This window comes from Calonectris borealis, chromosome 7, assembly GCF_964195595.1.
Source record: "Calonectris borealis chromosome 7, bCalBor7.hap1.2, whole genome shotgun sequence".
Lineage (NCBI taxonomy): Eukaryota > Metazoa > Chordata > Aves > Procellariiformes > Procellariidae > Calonectris > Calonectris borealis.
Window position 1 is genome coordinate 27,605,524 of NC_134318.1, and position 14,314 is coordinate 27,619,837.

Sequence of the window (14,314 nt, forward strand, 5' to 3'; positions counted from 1 at the left end):
AAGATGCCCATGCTGGGTCTCTGTAAAATGGCCGCTTGATATTTGAGATTTTCAAGTGTTCAGTAATACAGGCTACTGGAAACTTCTCTGCCTTTCGCTCACAAGAGCTCATTCCTTATTTGCCTCCAGATAGGTATCTATGTTTCCTTAACAATTCAGCCAATTGAACATCTGTAACTGGTATTCACATCTTTTCACACCTCTCCCAGCTTGTAAATGTCTGTATTTGTTGTTGTTGTTAACATCAAATTTTTTGTTATTACTCCAGTCAACCCTGATCCCCCTTCTGCTATAAATATGCTAGCAACACACATCATTCCTCATGTGCTTATTAGGATAAAAGCGTGACTTTCCTTTTGCTTCCGTAAGACATTAGCAAAGTCACCATCCCAGCAATGTTCTGTCATTCAAGAAAGTCAAAGATTCAGAGATTCTGTGATTAATGAAGTATGTGTGAAATTATACTGCTGATTATGGAACCCACCAGCAAAATCTTAGGCAAAGATTTTTTCTCTGCGGTATGTGATACTCCTAGAATCTCTGGGTTTGTCTGTTCTTTGCTAGACAGCGTTCAGTATGAGAGGAATTTTCTTTACTAATTCGTAATTTTTTTGTTTCCTTCCTCACACCATATCCATCATGTTTGCTATGGTGGAAAATCTTTTTCAAAAAGTGATTCACTTATAGATCTTCAAATACAGAATTCACCTAATTGAAGCTCACTGTAAAAATTCTACTCATCTCCAGGATGCGGTGCTAAAATGTATAGTTACAGGTTTATAAAAATGAAAAATACAAGAATGAAATCTGACATTTATGCCACACTGTCAGAGATATAACTTGAAAGGAATATTCTGTAAATCCCTGTAGGAATCCTCAGTTTCATGCAGCATACAATGTAGAGCTACCACCGTGGGTTAATGTTTTAAATAATAATTACATGTTACCTAATATATAGACAGGACAGTGGTGTTCTTGCAAAATATATATATGTATACATTTATTTATATATATATAATTTTGTATGAAATAAGAAACTTGTATTTTTTTTGCATTCTCTTTCAATCTTAGTTGTATTTTCTGTGCCATATACCTGAATCTCTTGTGCTTATAAGCAAGTCAGATTTATTACTCTTTTTATTTTGTTTTGCATCATTTAGGTTTCTTAATATTTTCTCTGGATTCCACTTCAATTTGTAATGTTAAATGAGAGTACAGCTCACCACATATCAGCTGGTTTTCCTTCAGGTTACGAAATGACAGTCCTTGTAAAGCACTGGGGTAAGCACAAACTGTTTCCTCCGCTATTCGAACTGAAGCATTTCTGGCCCATTGCAAGACCCATTTTAGATTACAGTCACAAATGAGCGAATCGGTGTTGAAATGTCTAGAAAGGCAAAGAAAGATCACAACTGGTACACATGCAATTTTCATAAACACACTTTCTTCTCTTAGATTCAAATTACCTAACTCCAAAGAGAACTAATTCTAGATAGATGCATAACTATGGATGTATAATTATAGATGTGTAATTATAAAGATATCCTGAGACAACTAATACACATTGTCCCATTGTTAATGACTTCCAAGACATTATGCCAAAATTCTGGTTTTGGTTACAGAACAGCATCACTGACTATTGAATTAAATTTGAATATGTGCTACTGTAGAAAGTCATAGTATAACATACTTTCACTTACTAAAAAACTTTTTTAAGTAGAAACTTGACCATGGAAGCATCCAATATACACTTTTAGATCTCAGAGAGGTACATTTAATATAAATAACTGGGAATTGTTGTTATAATTGCAGGACAAATATTTAACATGAATGGTTTTGTGTATTTAGAGTTATTATATGATGTAATGCATGAAAACATGGAAAGGTATAAGATCATAAAGGAAAAAAAAAACAGGGATGCTAGTCAGGATGGCTAGACTGGGCTAGTCAGGAACGGGGTCAGCACTATCCATTTCACTGGGCCAGGTAGAAGATGGCAGGTCATCAGTGAAACAGACACTGATACAAAACACTGCATATTTTACATTTGGAATGCATTGCTAGAAACAATCCTGTTTGAATTCATATTCAGCTCTGCTATGTTTATTCTAACGTCGTTTCTTAAATATTTCAGATTTCCAAACATAAGAAATCATACTTACAGTGCTTTCAGAGCTAGCAACTCAGAAAAAAGTCCATTCATGAGACTTGAAAAAATATTCCCTGACAAATTCCTAGAAAAAAGCAATTTACAGTCAGTTATAACAAATACAAGAAGAAAACAAGTGTTACAGAGTATAATTTTCCCAATGCTAATTAAGAAATTCTGCTTTCTTGACAACGGTAAAAACATATTTAAATTTGTACATTGCTTTCTCATAAATGACAGCAATATTCAAATCATATCATACACTTTTACTTCTTTTATTATAACAGCAGGTATACATAGAATTCACTTGGTCTAATAAACAGGAATATTTCTACATATTTAATAGAATAGAATTCTAGAAGAGAATATTCTAGAATTTAAGTGAAAATATTCATACAATGGCTAGTCAGTGAGACCTATGTTGTATTTTTATAGTATATGTAGAACGCCACTTCAAGGTAAAGAAATAAAAATAGTGTCTTAATTTAGTAATGCTCAGAAGAATTCAAGCAATTCTTTAAAACAGTAATGAGTTTTCAAAGTAACTACACAAACAGTTTTATTACAAAGGACTTTAAACAAACTGATTTTTCCCATCCTTAAATTAAGGACATTTTCATTTTAACTACTGTTTTACTATTTCTTGTCTTGATGGCTGAATGGATTAGGCTGAATACTTGCAAACAGATGCAATTTAATTTTGCCTAGTTTAACAGTATTGCTCTGCCAGTGCCTTAATAGTATAAAAGGTAAATGCTTAATGTCAAGTAATACTGTCTTTTCCTATACCAGTAAACTGAAAAATTAGTGCAGTATCCAAGATTAACATTTCATACCATATGAATTACCTACTTTTGAAATACTGATATACATTCCTTTCTAACCAGTGCCTGAAGCCTACATGTCTGAATTCAAGGATGGCTACAAAATTTCAGCTATCAGTGAAATTTCAGATCTCTTCACTGGAGATTTGTTGTTACATATAGAAAAAACTCTAGACTGGCAAAGAAAATGGTTTCATTGCTTTTTCATTAAAAATGATGTTTTTATACTTATTAATTTTAATCCTCTCGTGTCTACAAAGTAAAGAGTGTATACTAAACTGAAGATACAAATTCAGATCAGGAGCAATGTTCCACCAGTGAGGAACCTACCAAGCTGCACAAGATCTGAGCCAGCTTCATAAAGTAAGGAAGAACAAAAGACTCAAGAACCGTGCTTTCTACAGAAACCTGTATAGCTACATATGGATCAATAAATTCAAGAATGAAGAGATAATATTGCTAATTTATAAATTACTTTAAGAAAGTTATGGAGCATTCTTGAAACAATAAGTAATCTTATTTTCATACACAATTTTTCACTACTGAAATCATGAAAAAAAAAAAGAAAATGAACTTTGAACACTTCAAATTTTCATGGTAGTTTAAGGAAAATTCTACCAGATTCTACCAATTTCTACCAGAAAAATAAACTGGATCAGCAATGTTAAGTGAAATTATTTGTCATTATATTGAGTGACGATGAGATGTGTTGATATAATTGAACCCATTGTTAAGATTTTGTCTAACAGTGTACCTTTAATACAGCTGTGGTGCAAAGCTCTTGGAAATGGAAGGGCTTTCAAGTATCTCTTCAAGTGTGGGTATGTCTAAAGGTGGAAATGAATGTTTGCTTGTAGCTTCCTATTTCTATACCTTTAATATTTTGGATGTATCAACAGGAACTAAAAATATTGAGCATTTCACAAAGACTCAGTTACCTTTTTACTTAAAATTAAATGGATCTACCCATGTGCTTATTGGACATAAGCCTGACGAAGCATATCCTGAAGCAGCTCAGTGAACTGGGATGTTAAACAGACTAAATCAGAAACTGATAACCCTGACATTTGCACTGAAGTAAATCAGAAGCGGTTCCACTAATATGAAAGCTATTACACTAGTATAAACCTTCTGACAGAGGACAACCATGCTGAACTGAAGGACGGGGAAAGCAATCTGCCTAGCCTTGCATGGACAGGAGCCAGAGGGAAGAAATACGGGGAGTTTCTTTTCTCTGCCTCACCGCACTGCAGTATGATGACATTTCCAATCTCATGCAAATCCCCTTTTCCCTTAAATAGCTATCCATGCTTCGTTCAACAAAACAAACAGAACACCAAGTCTGTAGTTTGGTAATTTGGACCAAAGGAAGGCTTTATGTCTGGTCAATATTTTAGGAAACAGGGAAAAACTGTAGGTCGTTTCCACAGCTGATGTAGCAGGGTTCAGCACATGTACGGTAGCTATGCGCCTGTCAGTGATGCCCATTCTGTATCTACTGAATCTATGTACTTTCCATAGGTCCTGCCAAATCCATGGAGATATCTAGCCAGAACTGACCTACACTGTGTTAACTAAAAATTCCTGACTAATGTTCCACTCAGATTTTTGGATCCTTTTTATCATGACGGAGAAGTATGTAACCCTTTTCTTCAGTGGTTTTGCCAAGTGCTGGAATAATTGAGTTCCTGACAGTTCAAAAGTCAGCACAAAGCAGCAAGCCAATTTTTCATATTCTTTCATATTGTTCTGGCAATGACCTAGTTTGAAGTTTCCATATTACTATAATGATTAGCAAACTAGGATCATGTTCACAGTGCTGTATAAGTCATAAAGGAATACATTTCTATGCCCAAGAAACACATAATTACAATATCTGGATCTCCAACAGTGGGAGTAGCTTCTTCTCTAACAAAACTTTCAGAAATCTTCTTAAATCACCTCTACAACATATGCATTTCTGAGCTAGATATCTGCAGCACCCTGTAAATGCCTGGTTTTGTCAGTTCATTTATATCATATATTAAAATATCTCTAAATGCATAGTGTTGTGAAATCCCGCCATTTCAGATATCCTAAAAACCCACTCTAGCTTGATTTAAAAGGACATTTGTTCTAAAAACATCTGTATCACCTAGTTTGCAAACATTTCAAACATAACAAATTAATGTACTCCAAAGCTGATAGCACTCACTATGCCATTAACTTACTCCATTAACAGAAACATGTGCTTTCTGTTATATCAGAGGTAAACATTTTAGTCTTATGCATAAGGTCCTACACGTATTTTTTCATATACCAAATACTCTTGTGCTTTTACAGAAATTAATAAAACACTTTTGCGAAAAGCTTTAATATAAATGACAAATGCCATAAAACAGTGAAGGAGAGTTATGTGTCTCAAAGGACCGTTTTGAGGCAAAATATAGGTAGAAGCAGGAGTATATGAATATGAAGAATGCTTCACTTTTACGAGCAGTATTAAAAAGCAAAAGCTGAATGCAAGGGTGACAGATTGATTTTCTGCACAAAAAGGCTGGGATAGGAGGGGTCAGAAATGACAACAGAAATACAGAGAGGGCAGGTTACGGTGCATATTTTCTTGATGTTGCTAAAGTGGGGTCTGCTTGATTCACAATGTTACTGGTTTTGTACATTATCTCTGGCACCAAAGTGATTAGTTGCTTCAATGTCAGCAAGAAAGTCACACAAGAATTTATGGTATTATATTATCATAAAGCTAACTGCTGATGATGATTCAGAGGCAGGATGAAGAATAAATCAGATGTACTTTAACCAAACAATTGGAAGTAAAGAGGAAGTCCTCTTTCAAACTTCCAAAAGGAAGATCCAGCAGTAGCTGCTTGTTGAAACAGGTTTGAGGCTGCAACATTTCAGAACCTGAAGGGCTAATTTATGGGGGACTAAAAAAAATGAAATCTGGTATATCAGTACAGTGGCACCATCCCAATATTCCACAGCTCTTGGTATTTAGATTAAATATAAACAGAATTAATGTGGATGGCAGCTCCATTACCTAGCAGAAATATATTTGCATACATAATTCTGGAACAAAGCACTGAAACATGGCTACTGAGGGGCCAAAGGAGATTTGGAAGATTTGTTGCATTCAGTTATGTCACTCCTAGTTAGAATACGTGCACCCTATCACAGCATAAACACAGCCAAAGGGTAATATATAAGCCAAAAAAAGTTAAGCTAATATCTTAGAAGACATAATAAATCTTCTCTTATACTGTCTGAGGCATTGTCAGCTGCATCTGTCATATGATGTGAAAGCATTCTGGAATCATTTTCCAGAGTACAAATCATCAAATCCAAGAAGGTGTAAAAATTAGATCAGTCTCAAGGAACATAATCACAGCTCACTGGCTGCAGTAATTTCAGGAGCTGTGTGAAATTTTAGATTTCATTAGTAACTTGAAATTCAATTCCTATTCACTGAAATATACATCCTGACTGCAAACTGAATAAAACACTTCTTTCTACATTATCAAGAGGCTTACAATTTTTTGTGGTTTCTGTATGTGTGCATGTTTTCAAAACAATACTATATGATACTACTAATTAATTTTTTCTTAATTCAAGAATGTTGTACGTTGTCCTGTTCTAAAATAGACTGCACAAAACCACCAAGTCCTTTGAAGAGTGTTTGCATTACACCTGAAAGCTCAGGCAGTTCTCATCCTTCGTTTTAGTGAAGTGTTTAAACATACCTTCACACTACTCAGTTTAGATACATGCATCACATCATTTGGTTAAACATCCTATGTAGGTTTGGGCCTAGAGCTGATTTTTCAGCTCTAATTCCATTTTTTCAAACTGAATTAGACTTACAAGATTGAGTGAAAACACTGTTACTTTATTTCACCTGGTATTTGTGCTTGTAAATGGTATAAGAAAACCTCATCTCTGTACTTCACAGAAGGTGCATGAAAAGATTTATGTCCTTTGCTCCTTCCAGTGGACTCATGGCTCTCCCTACTGGTTTTGATAAAAGCCTGCAAAGATCCTTCTGTACTTCATCTCTGCTAAAGTAACACAGGAGAGCTCTAATTACCACAATCAACAACTGCATAAATCAACACATATGTATATCTTTATATTGCTCCTTCAGTAATCTAAACCACACTTGATGGCTCTGAAACCAGTTCCATGTTTAAGAACTTGTCATCTTTTCCTTGGTACAATTATATACACTGATGTTACACTAAGTAAATGCTTCTCCATAACCTTTTCAGAGAACAGTTTTCTCATACCCTTGAAATGACAAGTAAACACAATTCAGAGGTATCAATAGCAACGGCAAGGTGACTTATGGTATTTTAAACATGTTTTAAAAGTTTCATTCTGGGAAGTTTGTATGAACTTCCAAGGGAAAAAAAGATAGAAAGTGTTAGAAAAGTACCAGGTGGCATTAGCTTGCAGTCAAAGAACAATCACCAGTTCTTGCACCAGAGGCAAATTGAGATCCCAGCTCAAATAATTACTATCAGCATTATGTCATTATATGAGATTTCTGAGATCGAGGAACAAATGGTACTATGAAAGGCAGGGATCAGTTCCTCTTAACTGAGATTGCAGTTGTATTTCTTCTCAAAATAATCACTGACCCAACAAGAGTAATGCTACTCTTGACTTTGGTTTGGTAAGGAGGACAGTCCCTGCAGACGACACCAAGTTGGGCAGGAGTGTTGATCTGCTGAAGGGTAGGAAGGCTCTGCAGAGGGACCTGGACAGGCTGGATCGATGGGCTGATGCCAATTGTATGAGGTTTCACAAGGCCAAGTTCTGGGTCCTGCACTTCGGCCACAACAACCCCAGGCAACGCTACAGGCTTGGGGAAGAGTGGCTGGAAAGCTGCCCAGAGGAAAAGGACCTGGGGGTGCTGGTCGACAACCAGCTGAACATGAGCCGGCAGTGTGCCCAGGTGGCCAAGAAGGCCAACGGCATCCTGGCCTCTATCAGAAATAGTGTGGCCAGCAGGAGCAGGGAGGTGATCGTGCCCCTGTACTCAGCACTGGTGAGGCCGCATCTCGAATCCTGTGTTCAGTTTTGGGCCCCTCACTACAAGGAGGACATGGAGGTGTTGGAGCGTGTCCAGAGAAGGGCAACGAAGCTGGTGAAGGGCCTGGAGCACAAGTCTTATGAGAAGCGGCTGAGGGAACTGGGGTTGTTTACCCTGGAGAAGAGGAGGCTGAGGGAGACCTCATCGCGCTCTACAACTACCTGAAAGGAGGTTGTAGCGAGGTGGGTGTTGGTCTCTTCTCCCAAGTAACTGGTGATAGGACGAGAGGAAATGGCCTCAAGTTGCACCAAGGGAGGTTTAGACTGGACATTAGGAGAAATTTCTTTACTGAAAGAGTGGTCAGGCCTTGGAACAGGCTGCCCAGGGAAGTGGTGGAGTCACCATCCCTGGAAGTATTTAAAAGACGTGTAGATGAGGCCATGGTGTGTTGGGGTGGGCATGGTGGTGTTGGGTTGATGGTTGGACTCGACGATCTTAGAGGTCTTTTCCAACCTTAATGATTCTGTGATTCTATGATTCTATGAAAAGAGAAAGTCGTAATTTTTGACGTAGCAATCACGAACTGATTTACTTCAGATGAAAGGGGAATTTAGACTTATCTATTACTATGCCTCTGATTTCCAAAGGACAGACTTTTGAAATAAAATAAATAAATAAAGTAACTAGTGAAGAACTACTAAAGTACATGAACCGGAATGCAGGATGGCCCCACTTGTTAAGTCAATGGTACAAAGGCAATTTAAAACCCAAATAAAAAAATGGAAGATAGACTAAAAGGATCAATAACCAAATCTTAAATCCTGAAAAATGAAATCAAGTTTTAAAAAGATCAAAGAAGTAGAGAGACTATGAACAGGAAAAGGTCAGCAAAAAGACATAAAGCATAGAGAGAATTACCAAAAATTAAGTTAAACTTCAGAAAGTATACTTTCTAAAAAAAACAAGGTGCAAACAAAGTGCAAAAGACACTTTAACAATACTACTATATTATAAGTAAGAAATTACGAAAGAGTAGTGTCGTGGTTTAACCCCAGCCAGCAGAAATAAACTCCACGCAGCCGGTCGATCACACCCCTCCCCGGTGGGATGGGGGAGAGAATCGGGAGGGCACAGGTAGGAAAGCTCCCAGGTTGAGATAAAAACAGTTTAATAATTGAAATAAAACTAAGTAGAACAGTAACAATAACAATGATAACAACAACAATAACAGAATACACAAGATGCACAACGCAACCGCTCGCCGACCACGTGTCATGAATGGGGGGGGCGAGCCCCCCCCCCCCCACCTGGTTTTTATACTGAGCATGATGTCACATGGTATAGAATACCCCATTGGCCAGCTGGGTCCACCACCCCGGCTGTGCTTCCCCCTCCCGGTGCAAGCACCACCCAGCAACAGCCAAAGTATCAATGGGCCATCAACGCTCCTTTCACACCGAACCCAAAACACAGCACACCCCCCAAGCTACTGGGAAGAAAGTTAACCCTGTCCCAGCTGGAACCAGGACAAGTAGATATTATATATAGCCTAAATATATCCCATTACTACTGTTTTCTATTCCGTTCAGTAAGGTTGGTCATTTGGATTATAGGTATTTATGGGAGAAGAATATGCTAAATTCTGGAAATTATCTTTCCCAGGACCACCTACAGTATGATTACTGATCTGCAGAACTAGTTAAAACCCCAAAAATACCTGGGCAATTAGAGGTCATCTAGGCTAATTCTACTCACACGAAAACACTAGTATAAATCTTCACGTTTTTTTCCTGCTGAAGTAGTATCATGTTAGATGTATACTGAAATCAGTAAATAATTTTCTTTGTCTAGAAAATCAGTGATCTTTTTATATGATTACATGATACGTATTCAATAGATGCATATTGATTTTTTTTCCCATTTCTGATTTGCCAACATTTTTTTCCATTTTTCTTTCTTTCAAAATTCATTCTGCAACAAATACAACGAGGCCAGACTAACAGATCTACAGTTACCAGAATCATCATTTTTTCCACTGACACATGGACATAACATCCATAAAAGCGTGAAGAATATTTTTAAAAGTGTTAAGTGCATTTATGGTAAGACACTGTAAAATAATGCACAGGATAGAAGGGAGGAGAGTGAGACATTACTGGTGTTCTGCAGAAACAATCTCATGACTGATTGTATTTAGTGTTTTCACTAATGACCCTGGCTTAGAAACGTAAGCATGTGAAAAATGAAATCTGGTAATAACAAAACCAAGGATTCGTCAATATTAAGAGAACTATCATGCAAGAAGAGGTGAACATTCTTGAAGATGAGAGGTCTAGTAATTTCGTTAAATAATATTATTCAAAGTGAAAAGTGTAACAAGAATGTCACTTGAGAATTATACTTAAGAAAAGTCTAATTCAAATTTCTGCTATAAGCTGGGACCTCAGAAGGAAAACAGTACAGAAAGCCCTGGATCTACACCCACTCGGACATGAAAATTAACCCCGTCTTGAGGAGAAGGTAAATATTTACTTAGGATGCACAAAAAGATTAGATGCAAGAAAATACAGTGTTAATGATAGTGTAGAGGGAACTGGAAAGACTTTCTCTGGATCTACACGCTCAGAAAAGATTCGCCAACACTGGGACAGGTACACAGGTTACTAGAATGAGCAGGTGTATAGCAAATCTGTTTTATGAAAGGAAACTGTAATGGTGTGATTTGATCAGCCTGGCAACTGGACGGCATTTAGCATGCATATTGTGCCTCTTCCTGACATCTCTGATATCAGTGAAGGATGCGGAGATATACTGCCACACTCTTTCCTGGTCTTCAGAGGAAAGGGGTAGTACAGCCAAACAGTCACAGAACAAATGTTGCACACTCACTGTGAATGAATTTCTGTTCCTTAACATTACAAGACTGAGGTTCTGTATTTAACTTCTAATTAGCTTTTAAGATGGAGCCTGGAAGATTTAGGAATGGAATTTTTAGACATGTTTTCCTGAGAGAGCAGGGATTTGAACAGTTTCTATTGAGGTAGTTCCTAGTATCTAGAAGCACCTTCCATTTAATAAGATGACTTTAAATGTACCTCCTGTGGTAATCTGGCTATATAGTCACAGTCATGTTCACTGCGTACAACAAAAGGAGACCCATCAACCCTCAGTAGGTGAGTTGGGCTTGCCCCATGTGGCCACTCATCTGAGAGGAGTAAAAAGAGGGGCAGTCTGCACCTGTTCATCAACCTATGCTATCAAGGCTCTTCCCATCATCTGGTCTCACTTGTTTTCATCAGAGGAGATTTGGCATAGTTACTTTCATTAATGTGATCAGTAAGCATGCCAGATTTCAGCCTTTTACCTGGTGTTATCTTGGCCTCATGGCAGATCTTTCTAGAAAGATTTCCCAAGGAAATGCCAGAACTGGCTGGAGAGGAAGAAAATAAAGTATGAGATTTGTAACACACTATGATGCAGCATAGGAATTTATTTCCTATGGAATGAAGACAGATGTGAATGAAGATACAGAGCCCTCCTGGGTCTGGCCAAATGTCCATTTAAACCAGGACCATTCCTGTCAATTGTCCCTTTCCCAGCGAGGAAAGTTGCAACCAACTTACTCATTCCTAGTACTTGGCTATGCTGTACCACACCTTTGGCCATTGCTTTTTGTCCTTCTCCGAACCTTTTCTAGTTTTGGTCATCTTTTTGAGATGGAAATTGCCCACAATATTCAAAATGCAGGTTCTTTGCTTTTTGCTGTACTACAATGAATGTTCTCTGATTCGTTTCCTTTAATAGTACTCCCTAATATATTTTTTAAATGATACTGAGCAGATGTTTTCATGGCATTATCCAGTATAATCTCAGGACATCTTTACTGTATTTTAACGTTTAGCCCAGAACAGATTGGGTTTTCTCCCCTTCATCACTTAATATTTATCTATATTAAATTTCATCTGCCATTTTACTGCCCAGTCATGGAGTCCTGTACATTACTTCTATCTTTCTTCAAAATTAACCCTTGTCTCTAATTCCCTGGTTAACTTAGTATCTACCAGCAAACTTTGTCATCGCACATTTTATCTCTTCTTCCAGGTCATCTGATTCTCCCTAAAACTGAACAGCCTGAGCATACTATCACAATTTCATGTTTTCTGAGTGCTCTTTCCAGAATAACCTGATAATCTATTGATCACACAGGCTCTCTGGCATGCTTATGGCCATGTAAGTCAATTGCTTTGCTTTCTAGAGCGTATTCCAGTTGCAGTTGCATGTAATAAACTAATGGCTCAGAAAATACCATGACAAATAAAGTGTACAACACAATACCTTAAACAAACAGTCTAAATTGATATTTTTGAAGCAATTTGAACTACCCTGATATTCCAAATCTACTTGATACTTCATACGCTTCTTTTTCAGTAGATGCTTACTTTTTTCTGTAATACAGTTCAGGAGAAAAAAAGTTATAAAATTCTAATTGATCTGTAATGGATAGAAAGAACAATGTATCCTTTTTAACCAGTGTAAGTCTCATTTGTGTGCTTGACCTTTAATTATTTCCAAGACATGCAAAGAGAAATTCATTCAAACAGAAACGTCACATTCAGCCTCTTTTCAACGTGGAAATGAAATATATTCAATTTAATTCTTTCAATTCTGAAAGATTTGCAATTACAAATAGAACCAACATCTTTAAAATATCGAGTCATAACAATCAAAGGCTCAGGAGAGGGTTTTTTTTTAGTACAAAACCTATATTTTCTTATAATGAAAGTTTATGACCAACTGTACTCAGGTAAGCCATGCGACAGTTTGGATTTCTCCTGTTTAAAACAAAAGTGGTATTATACTCACAGTTTGTGAAGATTGTTAAGTCCAACAAACATTTCTGGTGTTAGGCAACCAATTCTATTATTTGAAAGATCCCTGAAACAAACAAAAAAACTGTGAAACATTAGGTCTGTCTTATTTATATACACACCTACATAATCACATACAGCCTCTTCATTTTTAACACTTAAGGAGTTAGAGACAAACAAGAAAAAAACTTTTTCCATAATGTAACATAACTGAAATAGATTTAATAACTTTTTTATTGAGCAATATTCCACAATTAAACATAACATACTGCAACTTATACTAATTGCATTAAAATGCAATTTTATATATGTAGCAAATAAAAAAACAAAAATTATTTCCAATATAAAGAATTTTCTTTATCAAAGTTACTAGCAGCTGTTTGTTTACTTATGGAAAATACTATGCATTTTGTTGCATGCAATATTCAGCCAAAATTGACACATTTTTACTGCTTACTAATGTCTCATCTCATTGACAGCATCCTTTCTTGCTGAAGAAATCACAGAAACCAGAGGGCAATTAATTTTTGAGCTGGTAAGAAGGTCAGTCTTGATAAGCACGTGGCAAGCTCTTCTAAGAGCAATACTGTGGCTGTTTCGGACCACAAATAGTACAAGGCATTATGTTCCATAACTCTTGTCTGCAGAAAGGTGAATGGATGTTTTCTGTACAAGTCATATATACAACATAATGTATAGGATACTTATAGGAAGGAGACAAAAGTAAGTATGAACAATTATGTTGTGATAACAACATGAATACTGCCCCTTGGTGCATTCTGAACAAGTGTTTATTTTTACATATTTGGTTTTCAACCTTGACTCAAATTTTCCTTCTTATCAAGTATGTTTTTTGAAATAATTGCAGTAATGTAAGGTTTTTAAGTAATTATACATCCATTAAAATGTGAAAATTGATCTGAATATATTTTTGTTTTAGGATCAGTAGTAGTCTTCTGATTCCTTTGTTACATTGTGCGGATTCCCTATTTTTCTGTTGTTTCATGAGAACACTAAAGTAATCAAGCAGGAGAATAAAGGTTGTAGTTTGACAAATCCAGTTATTGCTTTCATGGAGACATATCCAATTACCTAGAATGTGAAGACAATATCTTTAGAATTCACTACAAAGTCGTCTTCTATCAGACAAAGAATATATTGTTGTACAATGAAATGATGAAACATCGCATTAGAATGAAAATATTTTTTAAATGCTTGTCAGGGATATTAAGTAGGCAACAGCTGAGAAAATAGTGTGGATAACAATAGTGCAATAATTGCATATTAGCATTATTCTTTAAATTTTACTAATGAAAGCTACATAGAAAGTCTAAAAATGCAAGTTTAAGACAAAAAAACATACATACAGATAGATAGATAGATATATCTTTCTATTAGAAGAGGTAAATAGTAAACAAGAACCTACCCAGAATTCTTAGATGGG